At 45.4% G+C, this 17,694-nt stretch overlaps 1 long non-coding RNA gene across 1 annotated transcript; it reads left to right on the top strand.

Annotated features, from left to right (window-relative positions):
* Nucleotides 1-63: 63 nt before the first annotated feature.
* Nucleotides 64-17,393, top strand: LOC130362931 (uncharacterized). Its single transcript, XR_008891637.1, has 3 exons — nucleotides 64-152; nucleotides 16,997-17,125; nucleotides 17,228-17,393. It is a non-coding gene; the product is annotated as an uncharacterized LOC130362931 (long non-coding RNA).
* Nucleotides 17,394-17,694: the final 301 nt, after the last annotated feature.

The following is a 17,694-nucleotide window of genomic DNA, read 5'->3' as shown; positions in this document are numbered from 1 at the left end:
CTGTTACATCATGGCTGACAACTGGTTTAACTGTTGAGCCTGACGTGCCAACTGTTGTGACTGTTGAGCCACAACGGTGGAAAGGTCCGAGACATCAGGCAGAGGCATCCCAGCGGGATCCATGGCCGGATCTTACTGTAACACTCACGGAGGTAGTGGATCTGCTGTACCTGTGTGGAAGATGACGTGGGCCTTACCAGAAAGCGGAGTCTAAGGTGCCACTGGTTTTCACCAGAGCCTACCGCATGGACTTGCTGCGGCTGGCGGCACCCAGGTCGCTACCTCTGGTACGACTCGTCCACACAGGCTGCTGAGATGAAACATAGCACTGGATGGATGAGGCAAACTCGTAGGCAGGACTAGCAAAAGTTCTGGGCAGATGTGTGGTCAGGAAACGTAACAGAAGTTCAACAGGCAGGCGGCACAGAAGCAAGGTCAGGTCACGGAGCGGAAGGTCAGAACACAGGTTAGGCTCTACACAGTAATGCTTTCTCTTGGGCACAGGATACACAAAGATCTGGAACAGGAAATAGGAAGTGCTGACACTAATAGAGTCAGTACAGTTTGTGATAAGGTGGCAAGGAAAGGGTGTATTTCCTTGGCTCACCCTGGAGAATCTCTCACCTGCTGCTTAATTAATGAGGCAGCAGGGAAGGGAAGTGTATATAAGATGGAGACTCAGTCTAATCTGGGCTCTCCCTGGGAAACAGCATGTCGCAGTAGGGGGAGACATTCGGACCCTGTTGAGGAAGCACACAGCTGGAGCTGTGAGTGGTCCAAGAAGTGGTGTGAACTGTGAGTAGCAGGTTGCAGGAGTCACATGTTTAACTGGCTGAGGGTAGCTCACCAGTTAGTAGTCAGGGCATGATGATACGTGTAGTCAGTGACCAGACGGTCTAGGATTTTATTTTGTTCCTGCTTTATGTTTGTTTTCCCCTTGCAACCTGTCTAAATAAAGCTGGCAAGGTGCCAGACTTGCATGAATCACCGTTGTCTGCATTTTTTTTTGAGAGGAAACGTGTCCCGTGGCAAGTGACCGGGACGATCCCAGATCTAATCCCTGAGACGGAATGTCACAAGGTGGAAAACAATGAAGGGCGTACTGGCCCAATAAATGACAGGGTGCCGGTGTGCGCGTGCCCTAGGAGGCAGGGGCGCATGCGCCGGGGAACAGAACCAGCAGAGAGGCCAGCAGGTGCAAGGGGTAAGTGATGGCCAGTGATTCGCATGCGGGCACATCCCGCAATGTGAATCCCGGACTCGCCTGAGGAAGGAGGAGGAGAGCACTCACGGCCAAAGTGAGTGGCCGGAGCGCTCGCCTCAACAAGACATATAAATGCATGCATTGAAGACTGGTGGACTGGGACTACAAATGATATTACAGTCCTAACGTAGATATTTACATGTGTGTGGACTATTTTGATTATGTATGGACTAACGATGTATAATACAACTTTACACATTATATTGTGACTACTCATTCTCCTTGTACCTTGCGAGAATTTGTCCTTGTGTTGACCGTTGGGACGAACGCAACACCACTTCGGCGGGAATCTGGAACTCTTGCGTCTTCTGGAGCTCTTGGAACCTCTGGAGCTGCAGCTAACTCCTCATCGACGAATTCAGGTATTGGTCCAGGGCTGGCAGGACCCAGAGTCGCTGGTGTCCGCACTGGAAAGGCTGGAGATGGAGTTGGTACTTTAGAGACCAGAGTATAGGCCGGAGCCAATGGTAACAAGACTGGGACTGGTGTAGAGACTAGAGTAGGTTGAACCAGCCCCGCTGCTGGTGAGACACAGAAGATCGCAGGCTGGGTTGGAGAAAACATTGGGCAACCATGGATGGGTGGATTCCCTTGCCTGGAACGTACTCTCTCGCAGGTCTGACAGCTGGAGGAGGTGGTGCTGGGAGCACTGGTAGATCTTCTTTCAGACATAACTTGATCCAGTTTCGGTTAACAACTTGCGGCTCATACCCAGGCTTTTGTACTTTGTATACATCAGATTCCGGATAGGGTACGGCCGTCACTACTGTATGTACGGTTCTGTCTCCCAGATAGTCTAACTTGTGGGTACTTGGAAACTTCCGCAGCCATATTTTATCGCCCAATTGAAGTGGTTTGGCAGAAGCATGATGGTTATAGTCCTCCTGTTGTCTCTGCTGGGCCTCGCCCATCTTCTTGCTGACAATTTCTTTGGCCTCTTGACTTCTTCTTTGGTGGTCAGAGACCCACTCCAGAGTTTTTGAACGGGGCTTGGAGCCCAAATGTTTGTTCTTTCGGCAGCTGCCAATATCGCCCCATCATCAAGTAGAAAGGGGTGCACCCCATACAACAGAGGACTGTGTTATTATAGGTCTCCAATAGTTCGGGCAGCAGTCGGGGCCACTCTTCTTGTCTTGACACAGAAGCTGCTCGCAACATGTGGATAAAGACTTGATTGACGCGCTCACACGGCCCGTTCCCCGGGGGGTGATAATCACTAGTCCGGAGTTTCTTGCAGGCATGGAATTGTCACAGTTCTTGGAAGAGTTGGGCCTCGAAGGCCATTCCACGGTCCATTAGGACAGACTCCGGTCACCCAAGGGTTTGCACCCAATTGGAGTAGAATATCTGGTCAGCAGTCTTGGCTGTGAGATCTTTGATGGGGACAATGACAACCCATTTAGAGTAGTGATCCACCATGGTGAGAGCATAAGTGTACCCAGACCAGGTAGGAGACAATTTGAAACTGTCTAGAGCGACCAACTGGTTATGCCTTTCACTCTGGATGAAATGGAGGGGTGCTCTTGTGTCCTTGTGCACGTTCTTGGTGACGTTACAGACAGCACATTCACTGCACCATTTCTCAATGTTGCATCTCTTCAGGGAACCAGAATCTGATGAAGTCGATCACCAGAGACCGGATCCAAAGAATTTCGGTACAACAGTCCTTTGTGCACAAACAGTCGCTTCCTCTGTCACCACAGAAGTTTCAGCTCGTAGTCACACTGGCCCGGCGTAGACGGGTTGGTACCTTTTTCGCCCGAAGGTAGTCCAACAGATCCCCCATGACTCGACTTTCGTCCTGAAGAGTCTTCCAGGTTTTCGGACCTGGGACCTGGGTTTTCGGACCTGGGTTCACCGTCCATGAGGGCGGTCACAACATTCTGGTTTACGAACCGTTGGTAGAATGGGGGCATCTCCACGTCTTCCCACATATCTTCGACAGGGGGTTCTTCGCCGGGGATCATCCCTGACATTACGTCGGCATTGACATTCGACTTGCCGCTTCTGTATTTGATGGTGAAGCTGTCATTGGCTAATCTTGAAGCACAACATTGTTCGATGGCACCCAACTTGGCAGTGTTTAGGTGGGCCAACAGGTTATTATCCGTGTGGACAGTAAATGGTGTGGCAGCCAAATAGTCTTTGAACTTTTCGGTCACGGCCTTCACCAGGGCGAGGAGTTCCAACTTGAATAAGCTGTAAATTGCATCGTCCTTCTCTGCTCCTCGCAGGTTACAATTGGCATAGGCAATTACTCGTTCTTGCCCTTCCTGGACTTGGGACAGGACAGCTCCCAGACCTTCAAAACTGGCATCAGTGTACAGCCGGAATGGTGAGATAGGAAAGAGGGTAGGGAAAAAAACAACTGGAGCTGGTGGGGGGGTGGGAATGTGGGAGAGGGGAGGGAGGGGTGGAGGGTGGAGGTGTTTTGAAAGTCAGACATATATAGACATTTAGAGTTCTATGCAATCGTTCAGGCCATCTGGATACAGGCAGCGCATTTTGAAGAACCAATATGCTTCTCTTTTGTTCAGAGTGAGGGATCGGTTGGGAGTGTCATGGAGAATCTGTTCAATTGGGGTGATTTTTGATTGAAGAGAAGTTCTTGTTGTGTTCCTCCGTGATGTGGCGTGAGACACTCTGTTTCAGATATCCTTTTGTGCAGTTATATCGGTGGCCATTAAGGCATTTCCGTAATGTCTGTGTAGTCCTCCCAATGTATTCAATGCCACATATGCATTCAATGAGGTAGATGACAAAGTCTGAATTGCAGCTTAAACTAGATTTGATCGGAAAGGTCGCAGACGTCGTCCTGGAGGTGAAGGTGGAAATGTTGTGTGTGATGTTTATGCAGCACAGACATCCCGTTTGCCTGCATTTGTACGAGCCTGGTGTTAGAGGTGCAAAAGTTTTCTGATGTAGGGTTTTATTGGTGGTTTTGGTCTTCCTCAGCCGGCTTGGTGCTAAGATGTTTCTCAGGGTTTTTGCCCTTCGAAAGGTGAAGCCAGGATTGGAGGGTATAATCTTTTTCAGAATCGGATCCTGTAGGAGGATGGGCCAGTTCTTCTTGAATATGTCATGGATTTGACAGTGAGACTGGTTATATGTAGTTATGAAGTTGGTAGAAAATCCAGTTGTTTTAGTAATGGTAGCATTTTCCGGTTTACTGTTGCTGTTGGTATCAGAGGATGTTTTGGTAATGGTAGAGTTTTCCGGTTTACTGTTGCTGTTGGTGTCAGAGGATGTTGGAAGCAATGATGCTTGGCTGCAAGATAGGTTGCGTGTGAAGGCGCCTTTGAGGAGGGTGGTGGGGTAGTTCTTCTGTTTGAAACGTTCCTGTAATATTTTTGACTGGGTCAAAGGTTTGTAGTCATCTATTTGAGTACAGTTTCTCCTTTTTGTAATGTGCACTTTTGAAGTCTAAGAAACTGTTCGTATCTACCTCTCTGAAGTGCGTGGATGTGATGATTTTGTTATCCTGGTGGCTTACTGTGAGGTCCAAAAAGACAGTGGATTCGTGGCTGGAGTTCGGGCTGAATTCCAGGCCCCAGTGGTTTTTATTTAGATGTTTGATGAACAGTTGGGCTCGTGCCGGTCCTCCTGTCCAAATAATGAATAAATCTTCTATGTAACGCTTGTAGTAAAGGATATTGGCATAGTATTCTGTGGATCCATAGATATATTCATGTTCAAAGCCTCCCATGAAAAGGTTGGCGTAGCTGGGGACCACACGGGTCCCCATCGCCATGCCACGTTTCTGGTGATACAGAGTGTCGTTGTGGCTGAATACGTTATGGTTCAGGATGAACTCCAGACCCTTAAATAGGAAATTAGTTTGTTTTTCTTCAAGGTTCATTCAAGGTTTTTTTTTATTTTATTCTATCCCCCCACCTGTTCCCTCTCCCCCCAATTAGTCCCCCATTCCCTCACACATCCCCCCGCCCCCCATACCCACTCTTAAGGACCCACTCAGCCGCAGGCAACAACTACCATACCATCCAGCATCCAGGCATGTATGTATTTACTATCCAACATAGTACACATATGTATATTGACTACTGCATTAATCCACACGCTGTGCGCATGCATGATGTGCGCTGTCTCTGCTCCCATGCTTGTCTGCGCCCGCAGACTAGCACAGAGTATCTTCGCTCCAGTACAGTACACATCTGCGTGCCGTGCGCACGCATATGTGTGCTGACAAAACCACAGTGCCTGTCTATAGCCGCGGACGAACACAGCTCCTCTCCGCTCAAGCCGCGACTCGCTGCCTAGCAACCCGGGACCAGCCTGAAGTGACGTGGCGGCACCGAGAGCGCATAAAAACGCGCGCTCGGTGCAAACACACAGTCAGGACCACGTCAGCGCCACCACACACAGGATCACGAGCAGATAATTCAGCCTCCTATTATAACCACCCTTATCACTATCCTTCTCCATCATCCGCAACACCCTCTCAACCCACCCCCCCAAAACTCTCCATATACCAGCCCTCTCAACCACACTTTATCAACATAGTTTTACCCAACTTATTCCCCAATCTTACCACTGTTTTTTCCCTTCATAGTTACTCTGCCTACTAATATAGAAGTTGGGTATGTCCCTTTTTCATACTATCCTTTTGTAATGCTGTATTGATAATTAATTCATACTCTAGCCGTGCTTTGTATCTGTAAGCACTACTGAATGATTGTTCTAGCTATACAAGGCCTCTGTATACTACTGAATGATTGTTCTAGCTATACAAGGCCTCTGTATACTACTGAATTATTGGTCTAGCTATACAAGGCCTCTGTATACTAATATTCTGCAATGCTGTATTATCAATTAATTTATGCTTTAGTCGTGCCTTGTATTTGTAACTACTGCTCTATTGATCTATTTATTGCTTCTGCATACTAGTATTCTGTATACTAATATTCCACATACACTAAAGCTATGTACTGATTATACTGTTTATTGTATTATAAATTGTGATCTAAACCAGCAAAACATATATACATCTACCATCCCAACAATACTGTCATACATATAACTCTTTTATACATATTTTACCTATATATTTTAAACAAATAAAATACAGATACACATGCCTTTTACTCTCGAATTTACTTTTAACCCACTTTTAACTAACCTGCTTTAGATCATGTACACATTTGCCTTACGCCACACTGTACATCCATTGTACCTCTATTCTCTACCCTGTCTCTTAATTATATCCTCGAGTATTACTATCTTTCAGTATTGTACTCTTTGGACCTAAGGAAGGCACCTTAAGTGTGCCGAAACGCGTTGTCCACTCCTTTTTGCAAAATAAACAAGTTTTACCTGTGCTTGCTTGAGTCTCTCCGTCCTTTCGCACACATACAGCAGCGCCTCCATTAAAAAACTGCCTTTTTTCTGTAGCTACCAGCTACCTATCCCGTTTCTCTACTGGCTCTTGCATAAGAGCCCAGACCCGGTCGGAGTGCAGCAGCTTTCGTATAACAGCTCACAACCACAACTGGTGAGCCACCAGCAAGATCTGGAAACAGATTCTGCACTACATTCCACCGTGGGAGCGCCCCCCATTTTTCACCCTACTATCCACAAATACACAATGACATCATCCAGGTACAATAGGACACTTTGAAAATTCAGATGACCCAGGCACCTTTCCATCAGACGCTGGAACATAGCAGGGGCATTGCACAACCCACGAAGGCGGTCTTCTTCCGATCCTCCACGGCCATGGGCACTTGTCAATATCCACTGGTTAAGTCCAGGGTGGAGAAGTAAGCAGCCGGGAGCGGTAAGTGAATCCTTGATCCTTGGCAATGGATAAGCGTCCTTGTGTGTGACATTGTTCAATGTCCTGTAGTTGACACAGAAGCAGATGGTTCCATCCTTTTTCTTGACTAGGAAAAGTGGCGACGCCCAGGGGCTCTGACTTTCCTGCATTACGTCTGCCTCTTTCATGTCGGCCAGCATCTTCTTGACAGTCTGAAACATGCTGGGCGCGACCGGACGGTGTCTTTCCTTGATAGGTGGTCTGTCACCTGTGAGGATTTGGTGCTGAATCAATTAAGTCTGCCCGATAGTCTGTGGAGTGCTTGCTGAAAGCCTCATGGTACCTCTTGGCAACACTGATGATTCTATTGACTTGATCCCTTGGGGTAGTGTCGTCTCCAACCTGGAGTTGCGCCCACCAGGGTTCTGGAGGGCTCGCATTGGATCCTTCAGCAACTTGAGCTGCACACTGTCGGGCTACCAGACGTTCTGTCACCTTGTCTTACGACTCTAGAAGGTACAGCTGGGCTACATGAGTGTATTTGGGCAAGACACTAGCAGAATCAGACAGGTTTACTAACCACACCGGGACTCTTCCGTTGGTGACAGTTGCAAGGCTTCTTGCAGCTCGAACAAGAGGATGATCTTCCAATTGCATAGGTTCCAGCAGGGCTTGATAGTCTCTATTCTTAACTCTGCAGATTTCACCTTGCTTGTCGGCAAACTTCTGCACCGCCTGTAAAACTTTTAAGTGGTGCTGTGCAGCTGCCTGGCCTGAAGGGGACATTTGGGGAAGAGAGGCATGCAAGGTATCTAACACTTCAGTGAAACAATTCTTCATAATGTTCATCCCCAATATAAACTCAGCAGACCCCTTATCTGTCACATTAGTTACAATCACTCCCTGCCCGCTAAGTACATGCTCTCCCAACTGAATGGTTGGCTCCCAGTATCCATGTCTGGGGACTGGTTGCCGATTACCCGCAACTACTCGGCAGTTAACATCATCAGGCTCACACAATAAACTAGCCTCCCAATGCTGATAGAAAACACTTTTAGATATAGTAGGCACTTGTGACACTGTATCGATCAATGCCTCCAACGGTACCCCTTCTACAATAACTTTTACATAGGGGGAGGAGGCGACATAAAGTGAGAGTCCTGACTTAGGTCATGCAGGGATTGGACCTGATGACTGTTTTCCTGAGGGCCAGTCCGCAACCTCAGGGGAAATCCATTTAAATCCCACCACTGCATTTTCCAATGTCCTGACTTATCACAGTAAGTGCAAAAGGGTCTTTGGGTCCCCGAGGGTCTATTGGGCAGAGGATTGCGGTAATTGAAATTGCGGGGAGCAGGAGCAGGTTTCCTAGACAGGTGGCAAGCTCCTTCACAGCCTTAGTCAGTTGTTCAATGTCCTGCCTAACACTCTGTAAATCTGAGGCTGCTGTGACTTGCAAAGCAGGTGACACTGGGGCTGGTGATGGTGGTGTTATAGGTCTGGCTACCGCCGTTAGTGGCTCTTGCACAGGTGAACAAACTTCCTCTAACTCAGTCCCGGACTCAATCACTTGAATAGCCAGTCTCTTGAAAGCCAGGAATGACAAGTTGGGGATTTGGACCGCAAACATTCTCAACGGGGCTTTGTCACACTTATTATGAGCCTCATCAATAAATCTGTCCATTAATACCTTGTTGCCCTGCTCGGGAGTTATACTATCTAATTTTTGGATAGTCTCTAGGGCATTCTGTAGGGCTACAGCATATGCTCTCAAGGTCTCACCTGGCTTCTGTCACCTTTCATACAGCCGGAGACGTACCTCTGATGGAGAGTGTGACTCAAATACCTGGTACAGTCCTTCAAAGATCTGCTCTACAGTTGCCTTCTTGGAGGCTGGCCAGGTGTGGATTTCCTCTAACGCTGGTCCCTGGAGTTATCCTGTGAGCAATTGCACCTGTTGGTTAGGAGGGAAAGAGTAAAAGACAAACAAACTCTGGATCCTCTCTTTGAAATCCCTAGAGGTGAAGGGGTCTCCATTGTAGGTAGGGAGGAAAGGGTTCCCCATGAATACCGGTGCAGATGCTGGAACACCAGGACTGTTGCAGCTGACTGCAGGCAGGGCTGGCAAGATCCTGACTGTTGGGGCAGGTGATGACCTTGCTGCTGGAGATGAAGGGGCGCTGTCGCCTGGTTGATCTGGAGAGCTGGGTTCTGACATCCTGTTGAATTTTGAGTGTGCTGTCACTTTAAGGGAAATAAGGTGCTTTCCTCTTTAAGATGATTGCTCAAGTGCTGCAGCGGCTTGGACTTGGCTAATGGAGGTACTGTAATGGATGCCCCCCCTCTATTTTGTAGGCAACCTGTTGTAAATAGTCTTGCGACCAGACTTGCAGGTACTAATGGGTTATTGCTAACAGGTACTGACACCGGAGACTTAATACTGACAATCACGGGTGTTTGCAGAGTCTGTGCTGCAGTGGGTGCTTGAAAGATAACAGCAGAGCCGGATGCAGCAGCCGGAACCTCCAATATGGCTGCACCCAGGGAACTTCCTGCTCTGGTCCGGTCGGCAAAGTCCTCCCCTGTGCAACATAGGGCGGCTATTTGGTTCCTCCTCGCTGACTGAAGAGGCATCACTGCTGGGGACTGACGTGCGGTGCTGCGACTGCTCTTGCGGGTGGGAAACACTGGACCACGTTAACAGGTACCAACTTTTCTACAATGCACAATGGCAAATAACAGTCTTTTATTCCCCTCCCCCTCTATTTCACATGCGCCTCGGGTTAAACCCTTTCCTCTGACAAAGTCCCGTACACTTTTTGGCACAAACTTTATTCGCATCGGCATGCGATTTTCTGACAACACTGGACACAGTTCAAACTGGGGGAGGACTTATGGCATAAGGCGCACACCCGTATCCTCTTCGTGATGCCAAAAGTTGTGGTAATGGGGTGTGATGAAGGTAGATGTTGTTACCCTAGGGGCAGATGGAATTAACCCCTTGTATTTGTGACGCCAGGGCGTGGTATATCTTCGATACCACCCAAAGGTATACCGCTAGATCCTGCGCTAGGCACGGGGGCAATAATGACTCTGACGCCAAGTTACGGATAACGGCAGCTTTACTGAGGGTAGACAGATGGTAACGTCTATACAGTTCTGCCAGGGGCCCAAGGAGGTGACCAGTGACTCAGAGACCTTAAGGGCTTGCTGGGACTTGTAGTAGGACTGGACAATTTAATGCAGGCCACTCCTCTGATCACCTGTTCAATGGTACCTCCTGGGTAACAATCACATGGTACATTTCTTAAAGCAATAACACATTATATATTTTAATACATAGCAAAACATATATATACAGGGGGGAAGCAAGCACAAGGGGCCCAAGGGACACTGACAGGAGGCTGCTAGACAGGGAAGCAAGGGTACGGAGTAACACCTCCCGTACTGGGCTACCACACCTCTCCTTATACATCCAAGCATTCTGCTAGAGTTTCCTGCTGCTCTATTACATTGTTTTCCTACCTTTAAGTCTTCTGAAATAATTACTCCTAAATCCCTCTCCTCAGATACTGAGGTCAGGGCTGTGTCAAATATTCTATATTCTGCCTGAGGGTTTTTACGCCCCAGGTGCATTATCTTGCACTTATCCACATTAAATTTCAGTTGCCAGAGTTCTGACCATTCTTCTAGTTTGCCTAAATCCTTTTCAATTTGGCGTATCCCTCCAGGAACATCAACCCTTTTACATATCTTTGTGTCATCAGCAAAAAGACACACCTTACCATCGAGACCTTTTGCAATATTACTAATGAAGATATTAACCCCTTAAGGACCAATCGTTTTTCAGTTTAGTTAATTTTCTCCATACATTTTAAAAATCATAACCCTTTCAATTTTGCACCTAAAAATCCATATGATGGCTTTTTTTTTGCGCCACCAATTCTACTTTGTAATGACATCAGTCATTTTACCCCCAAAAATCTACGGCGAAACAGAAAAAAAAATCATTCTGTGACAAAATTTAAGAAAAAACGCAATTTTTAAAATTTTGGGGGCTTCCGTTTCTACGCAGTAAATTTTTCGGTAAAAATTACACCTTATCTTTATTCTGTAGATCCATACGATTAAAATGATATCCTACTTACCGTATATACTCGAGTATAAGCCGACCCGAGTATAAGCCGAGACCCCTAATTTCAACCCAAAATCCCAGGAAAAGTTATTGACTCGAGTATAAGCCTAGGGTGGGAAATACATCATCCCCCCCTGTCATCATCCAGACCCGTCATTAACATCCTCATCATCATCACCGCCTGTCATCATCCAGACCCTCATCATCATCACCTGTCATCATCCCCTTGTCATCATCCCACACATCCCCCCTTCATCATCCCCTTGTCATCATCCCACACATCCCCCCTTCATCATCCCCTTGTCATCATCCCACACATCCCCTCTTCATCATCCCCTTGTCATCATCCCACACATCCCCCCTTCATCATCCCCTTGTCATCATCCCCACCCCCCTTCATCATCCCCTTGTAATCATCCCACACACCCCCCTTCATCATCCTCTTGTCATCATCCCACACCCCCCCTTCATCATCCGCCCTCAGTGGTCTTCAACCTGCGGACCTCCAGAGGTTTCAAAACTACAACTCCCAGCAAGCCTGGGCAGCCATCGGCTGTCCGGGCTTGCTGGGAGTTGTAGTTTTGAAACCTCCGGAGGTCCGCAGGTTGAAGACCACTGCGGCCTTCGACATCATCCAGCCCCCTCTCACCCCCCTTTAGTTCTGTACAGTACTCACCTCCGCTCGGCGCTGGTCCGGTCCTGCAGGGCTGTCCGGAGAGGAGGTGGTCCGGTGGGATAGTGGTTCCGGGCTGCCATCTTCACTGGGGGCGCCTCTTCTCCGCGCTTCCGGCCCGGAATAGAGGCGGTGCCTTGACAATGACGCAGAAGTACGTTGGCAATGAACGCACCTCTGCGTCGTTGTCAAGGCAACGTGACTATTCTGAGGCCGGGCCCGAAGCGCTTAGAAGAGGCCTCCCCGGTGAAGATAGCAGCCCGGAACCACTATCCCACCGGACCACCTCCTCTCCGGACAGTCCTGCAGCACCGGACCAGCGCCGAGCGGAGGTGAGTACTGTACAGAACTAAAGGGGGGTGAGAGGGGGCTGGATGATGTCGAAGGCTGCAGTGGTCTTCAACCTGCGGACCTCTGGAGGTTTCAAAACTACAACTCCCAGCAAGCCCGGACAGCCGATGGCTGCCCGGGCTTGCTGGGAGTTGTAGTTTTGAAACCTCTGGAGGTCCGCAGGTTGAAGACCACTGCGGGTGGAGAGTTCACTCGAGTATAAGCCGAGGGGGGTGTTTTCAGCACGAAAAATCGTGCTGAAAAACTCGGCTTATACTCGAGTATATACGGTATATAGGTTTCATTTTGTCGTACTTCTGGAAAAAATCATAACTACATGCATGAAAATTAATGAAGTTTTTATCGGTACCGTTATTGTTTTGATCTGACTTTTTGATCGCTATTTTTAATTTTTTTATGGTATAAAAAGTGACGAAAAATACACTATTTTGGACTTTGGATTTTTTTTGCGCATACGCCATTGACCGTGTGGTTTAATTAACGATATATTTTTATAGTTCAGACATTTACATGTGGATTTCAGGCTTGGAGCAATCAAACACCAATCGGAAGAAGGTAAGACATCTCCCGCTTTCCGCTCAGCGGTTCGGGACGCCACGATTTAACCGTGGCGGTCCCGAAGAGCTCCACTGAGCTTGCCAGTATGGATTTCTCCTATTTTAGATGCCACAATCAACTTTTGATAGCAATTGGGACCCCGCAGATGCGAAGTGCGCTCAGCTTCTGAGCGCGCTTCATAGATCGGGAGAGGGCCACGGACGTAAATATACATCTGTGGTCGCTAAGGGGTTAAACAAAATTGATCCCAGTACAGATCCCTGAGGTACCCCACTGGTAACAAGACCTTGTTCTGAATCTACTCCATTGACTACAATCCTCTGTTGTCTGTCACTCAACCACTGCCTAATCCACTCAACAATATGGGAGTCCAAGCTCAATGACTGTAGTCTTCTATGTGGGACAGTGTCAAAAGCCTTACTAAAATCTAGATATGTGATGTCCACTGTCCCTCCGCCATCTATTATTTTAGTCACCCAGTCAACATAATCAATGAGATTTGTTTGACATGATCTTCTTGAAGTAAACCCATGTTGTTTTTCATCTTGCAAACCACAATCCTATCCTTTAGAAGGGTTTTCATTAATTTCCCCACTATTGATGTCAGACTTACTGGCCTATAGTTGCTTGATTCCTCCCTACTACCTTTCTTGTGAATGGGCACGACATTTGCTAATTTCCAATCTTCCGGGACAACTCCTGTTACCAGTTATTGGTTAAATAATATCTGATAACGGGTTTGCTAGCTGACCACTAAGCTTTTTTAATAATTTGGGGTATATCCCATCAGGCCCCTGTGACTTATTTGTCTTCACTTTAGACAGCAATGTAGAACCTCTTCCTCTGTAAAGACACATGCATGAAATGATTCATTAGTCTTCCTCCCTAATGGAGGTCCTTTTCCTTCTTTTTCATCTGTAAAAACTGAACAGAAGTATTCATTAAGGCAGTCGGCTAGCCCTTTATTCTCTTCTACATCCTTTGTTTTTAATTTAGTTATTGCTTGTTTGAATTTACTTTTTTCATTTATATATATGAAGAATGTCTTATCCCCTTTTTTCACAGACTGAGCTAGTTCTTCTTCTATCTGCGCTTTAGAAGTTCTTATAACTTGCTTGGCCTCTTTCTGCCTAATCTTGAGGATTTCCCTATCTTCATTGCTCAGTTTTTTGTTTTTTTTTATAATTACTAAATGCTAGATTTTTGTTTTTTTTTATGATTTTGTCCACTTTTGCTGAATACCACAGCTGTCTAAGGCAATTTTCTGTTGCCTTCAATAATGCATCTTTTAAGTAGTCCCATTTCTCCTGAACTCCATGTAATCTGTTTCACTCTGATAGGGACTCATTTATGACTAATCTCATTTTTCAAAAGTCTGTTTCTCTAAAATGTAAAACTTTTGTTTTTGTGTGGTGTGACTCCTTCACTGTTCTTATATTAAACCACACTGACTGGTGATCACTAGATCCCAAGCTTTTGCCTACAATAACATCATATACCAAATCCCCATTTGTGAATACTAAATCCAAAATGGCCTCCCTCCGGGTTGGCTCCTCAACCACTTGTTGTAGAGATAATCTCAGTAGGGAATTTAGAATATCTGTACTCCTGGCAGAACTAACTATTTTGGTTTTACAGTTTATATCCAGAAGATTGAAGTCTCTCATAATGATAACTTTTCCTTTCATTGTCATTTTAGCTATTCCCTCAACTAGTAGATCATCTAATTCTTTAACATGGCCAGGTGGTCTGTATATCACACCTACACGAGTTACTGTCTGATTACCAAACTGCAACGTAACCCAGACTGACTCTTTGTTGGTCTCACTAACTTGTATTAGGTTAGATTTTATGCTATGTTTCACATACAGGCGCCCCCCCCCCCCCTCTTTTCTTGCCTTCTCTGTCTCTTCTGTATAAAGAGTACCCTGGTATGGTTATGTCCAAGTCATTACTTTCATTAAACCATGTCTCAGTAACAGCCACTAAATCTACATTCTCAGATGCCATTATTGACCCAAGATCATTGATTTTATTACCTAAACTGCGGGCATTTGTAGATGCTTTGTTCGGTATCAGAAGTGGTTAAAGGAGTACTCCAGTATCTACAAAAATATCACCTATCACAGGACAATCCCTGTAATGTCAGCAGTACATCACATGGATCAGCTGTATTTGCTGTTAAGAGCTGCAGACACCATTTATGAGGCTGATGGTGGTTGCCAAACTTTCAAAATAATCTTTACATTTTTCAGCCATGGAGTCAATGAGCTGGAGCCTAGCTTCTCAAATGCCACAACCAGGTTTGCCTCTTCACTTCCCCTAATCTACGAGACCCTCCTTGACTGATGTACATGGCCCTGTATGACAAATAAGAAGGGGGAGGTAAGGGTGAGTGAGGAGGTGTGCCCGGCTGTGGCTTTGAGACATTTGGCCCCGCCTCTTTGACAATTGGCAGATAAATTAAAAGGTAATTTTTGAAGCTAGGCAACCACCATTTGCTCCAGTAGAGGTACAGGTTGTTTTTATACTCTAAGGGTCCTTGCACAAAACAGAAATTCAGCTCGTAATAATTCATAGCAGAATTTACGTAGTGTGCTAGGGCCCCTACAGCTATCCTACAATGTCTGCAGCTCTCAGCAGCAAATAGAGATAACAGATTCCCTTTAAACTTTAACAATAATTACATCACAGGGTTCTCCTGCTATTTCTAGGTAAGGGTCCTGTGTTTAGTGGCTTTTAGGGACAGGGATCTAATCATTTCGGGTACAGAATTGTCTCCTCATGTAACATGCAGAAGTGCTTGTTGCCATTAAATTCATAACATAAAAATTGCGCTTCTGGAATGAGCAACATATAGATGATCAATGCGTTTAGTTATTTGAAGTGCCAATAATGTGCAATATGTGTCATATTAAGGCTAAGTTTCCACTTGTTTTTTTTCTGGCAGTTTTTGGAAAACTGCCAATGCAGTTTTTGTGCCAAAGTCAGAAGTGGATCCATAAGGGAGGAGAAGTATAAGTAATTCCTTTATATGTCCTATTCCTTGAATACATTTCTGGCTTTGGCTCAAAAACTGCAGTGGCAGTTTTCCAAAAACTGCCAGAAAAAAACACCAAGTGGAAACCTAGCCTAAAAGTATTGTAAGATGATAAAATGAGAAAAAAAATTGAAGTGCAGAAATAATATTATTATTTGGTTGACACTGCAGTATACATGATGTGGCCACCTAAACATTTTATCATTTAAATAAAATTGATTGGATCAGACATGTTGGATGCTAGGAAAAAGACTACAGATGGCTGCAGGAATGGTGAAGTAGTTCAGGAGAACAAATGCATTGAAAAATGTGCCAAATCCATTATACATTGCACAACACTATGATAAATTTGGCATATATAATATTGGCATAGTCAGAAAAGTGCAAGCTGAAAAATCGGAGTAAAAATGTGTAAATGATAGATTCCCTTGATAACTTTTTCTTCCAATTATCACTTTAAGTAACTGTACAATAGTAAATGACCATTTAACTTTTTATTTTATCCTGCCAGACACTTTTGAATGGTCACTGTCATTTTACAAACTCTGCATGAATTAATAGTACAAGTGAAAATAGGAAAAATTGTTGCATATCTTACCAGAGAAAAATGCCTCTTTCCTCAGTCATAGGTTCCTCTCATGCCACCCTCTTAAGCCTACAAAACATCTCCAACCCATCCTGAGAGGCAAGACAAACTATACACTCACTGAGGGATCAGTTACATGTTACCTAAGGAAGTAGACAGGGCAGAAAAGAGAAAGGGGGAGGGGGAGTGGTTGGAGATACACAGAAGATAACAGAGACTGCAAAGAGACAGAAGCTTATAAGTGAGTGTAGAGCGCACTCTGCTTAGTGCTGCTCTATAATGTCTTCCATGCTGCTGCTTCATAAGGTGTGTATGAAGGCAATGAAGTGCAGGATCTCTTTTTCTGTATGTGCAGTGTATAGGAGACATCATAGCAGTTAGACTCTATCCATTATCACAGTGGTAACTAAAAAGTAGAAATAGAACCTGTGAAGGGGAAAACTGGTGAACAATACCATATAGAAGTTATATAATGGGCAGAGATAGTGCTACTCCTTATGTACACACATGACAGCTTATCCTGAAGAGTTACATAAAACAATAGGTACCCTTGGAGTCTTTTTTTTGTTTTGTTTTACATTAAAATTAAACTCTCCCATCTTGCATCTCATTTCAGTTGTTTAAGAATTGAAACAAGTTTAAAAAATGTTTAAATATCGTGGCTGAAGAATCCCTTAAAGCTAACAGCGGAGTTTTCACTGTAGAGTTCTACGTTTCCAGCAGTGACAACCTTAATTGATAAGTGGTGAGAGAAAGTGATCAATATAAAGCGGGGGGCGCAGTTTGATTTTATGCTAAGCAGATTAGTCGCCAATTAACAATCTAATTGCTTTTTCCATGGCTGTAGACTTCATTCTCAAGCTGCGAGAAATGACTGAACAGAATGTACTGAGGAGTGAAGGAGCCCCGGGCCAGGGAAAATGGATTACCTCCATAATATACAGACAGAACTGTCAATACTAATAAGAAGAGCACGAATATGGTTGTAATTGCTATGTTCCTGTAATTCTTGGTAAATGATTAAATAACCTCTTAAATTTTAAATGGACTTTTCTTTTTAGACCAGAGGGAAATGGAAAACCCATCACTAGTGGCAGAGTTGTGAACTGCACCATTGGGAAACATTTACATCACAATTTTTACCATACAGGCACCCTGTCAAAGTGGGATGCCAACATATACTGCCGTATACTCTTATAGGCCTTAAAATAGTTAACTAGTGACTGCATATAGGCCCTTTCCTGCATATTTACATTTATTAAGCGGGACTCAATAGTGCAGCTGGCCTCGCTTTTTAGTAAATGTGTTCCCTTG

Source organism: Hyla sarda, chromosome 3 (assembly GCF_029499605.1).
Source record: "Hyla sarda isolate aHylSar1 chromosome 3, aHylSar1.hap1, whole genome shotgun sequence".
Taxonomy (NCBI): Eukaryota; Metazoa; Chordata; class Amphibia; order Anura; family Hylidae; genus Hyla; species Hyla sarda.
The sequence above is the reverse complement of the archived record's forward strand: the minus strand, read 5'-3'. Positions and strand labels throughout refer to the sequence as shown.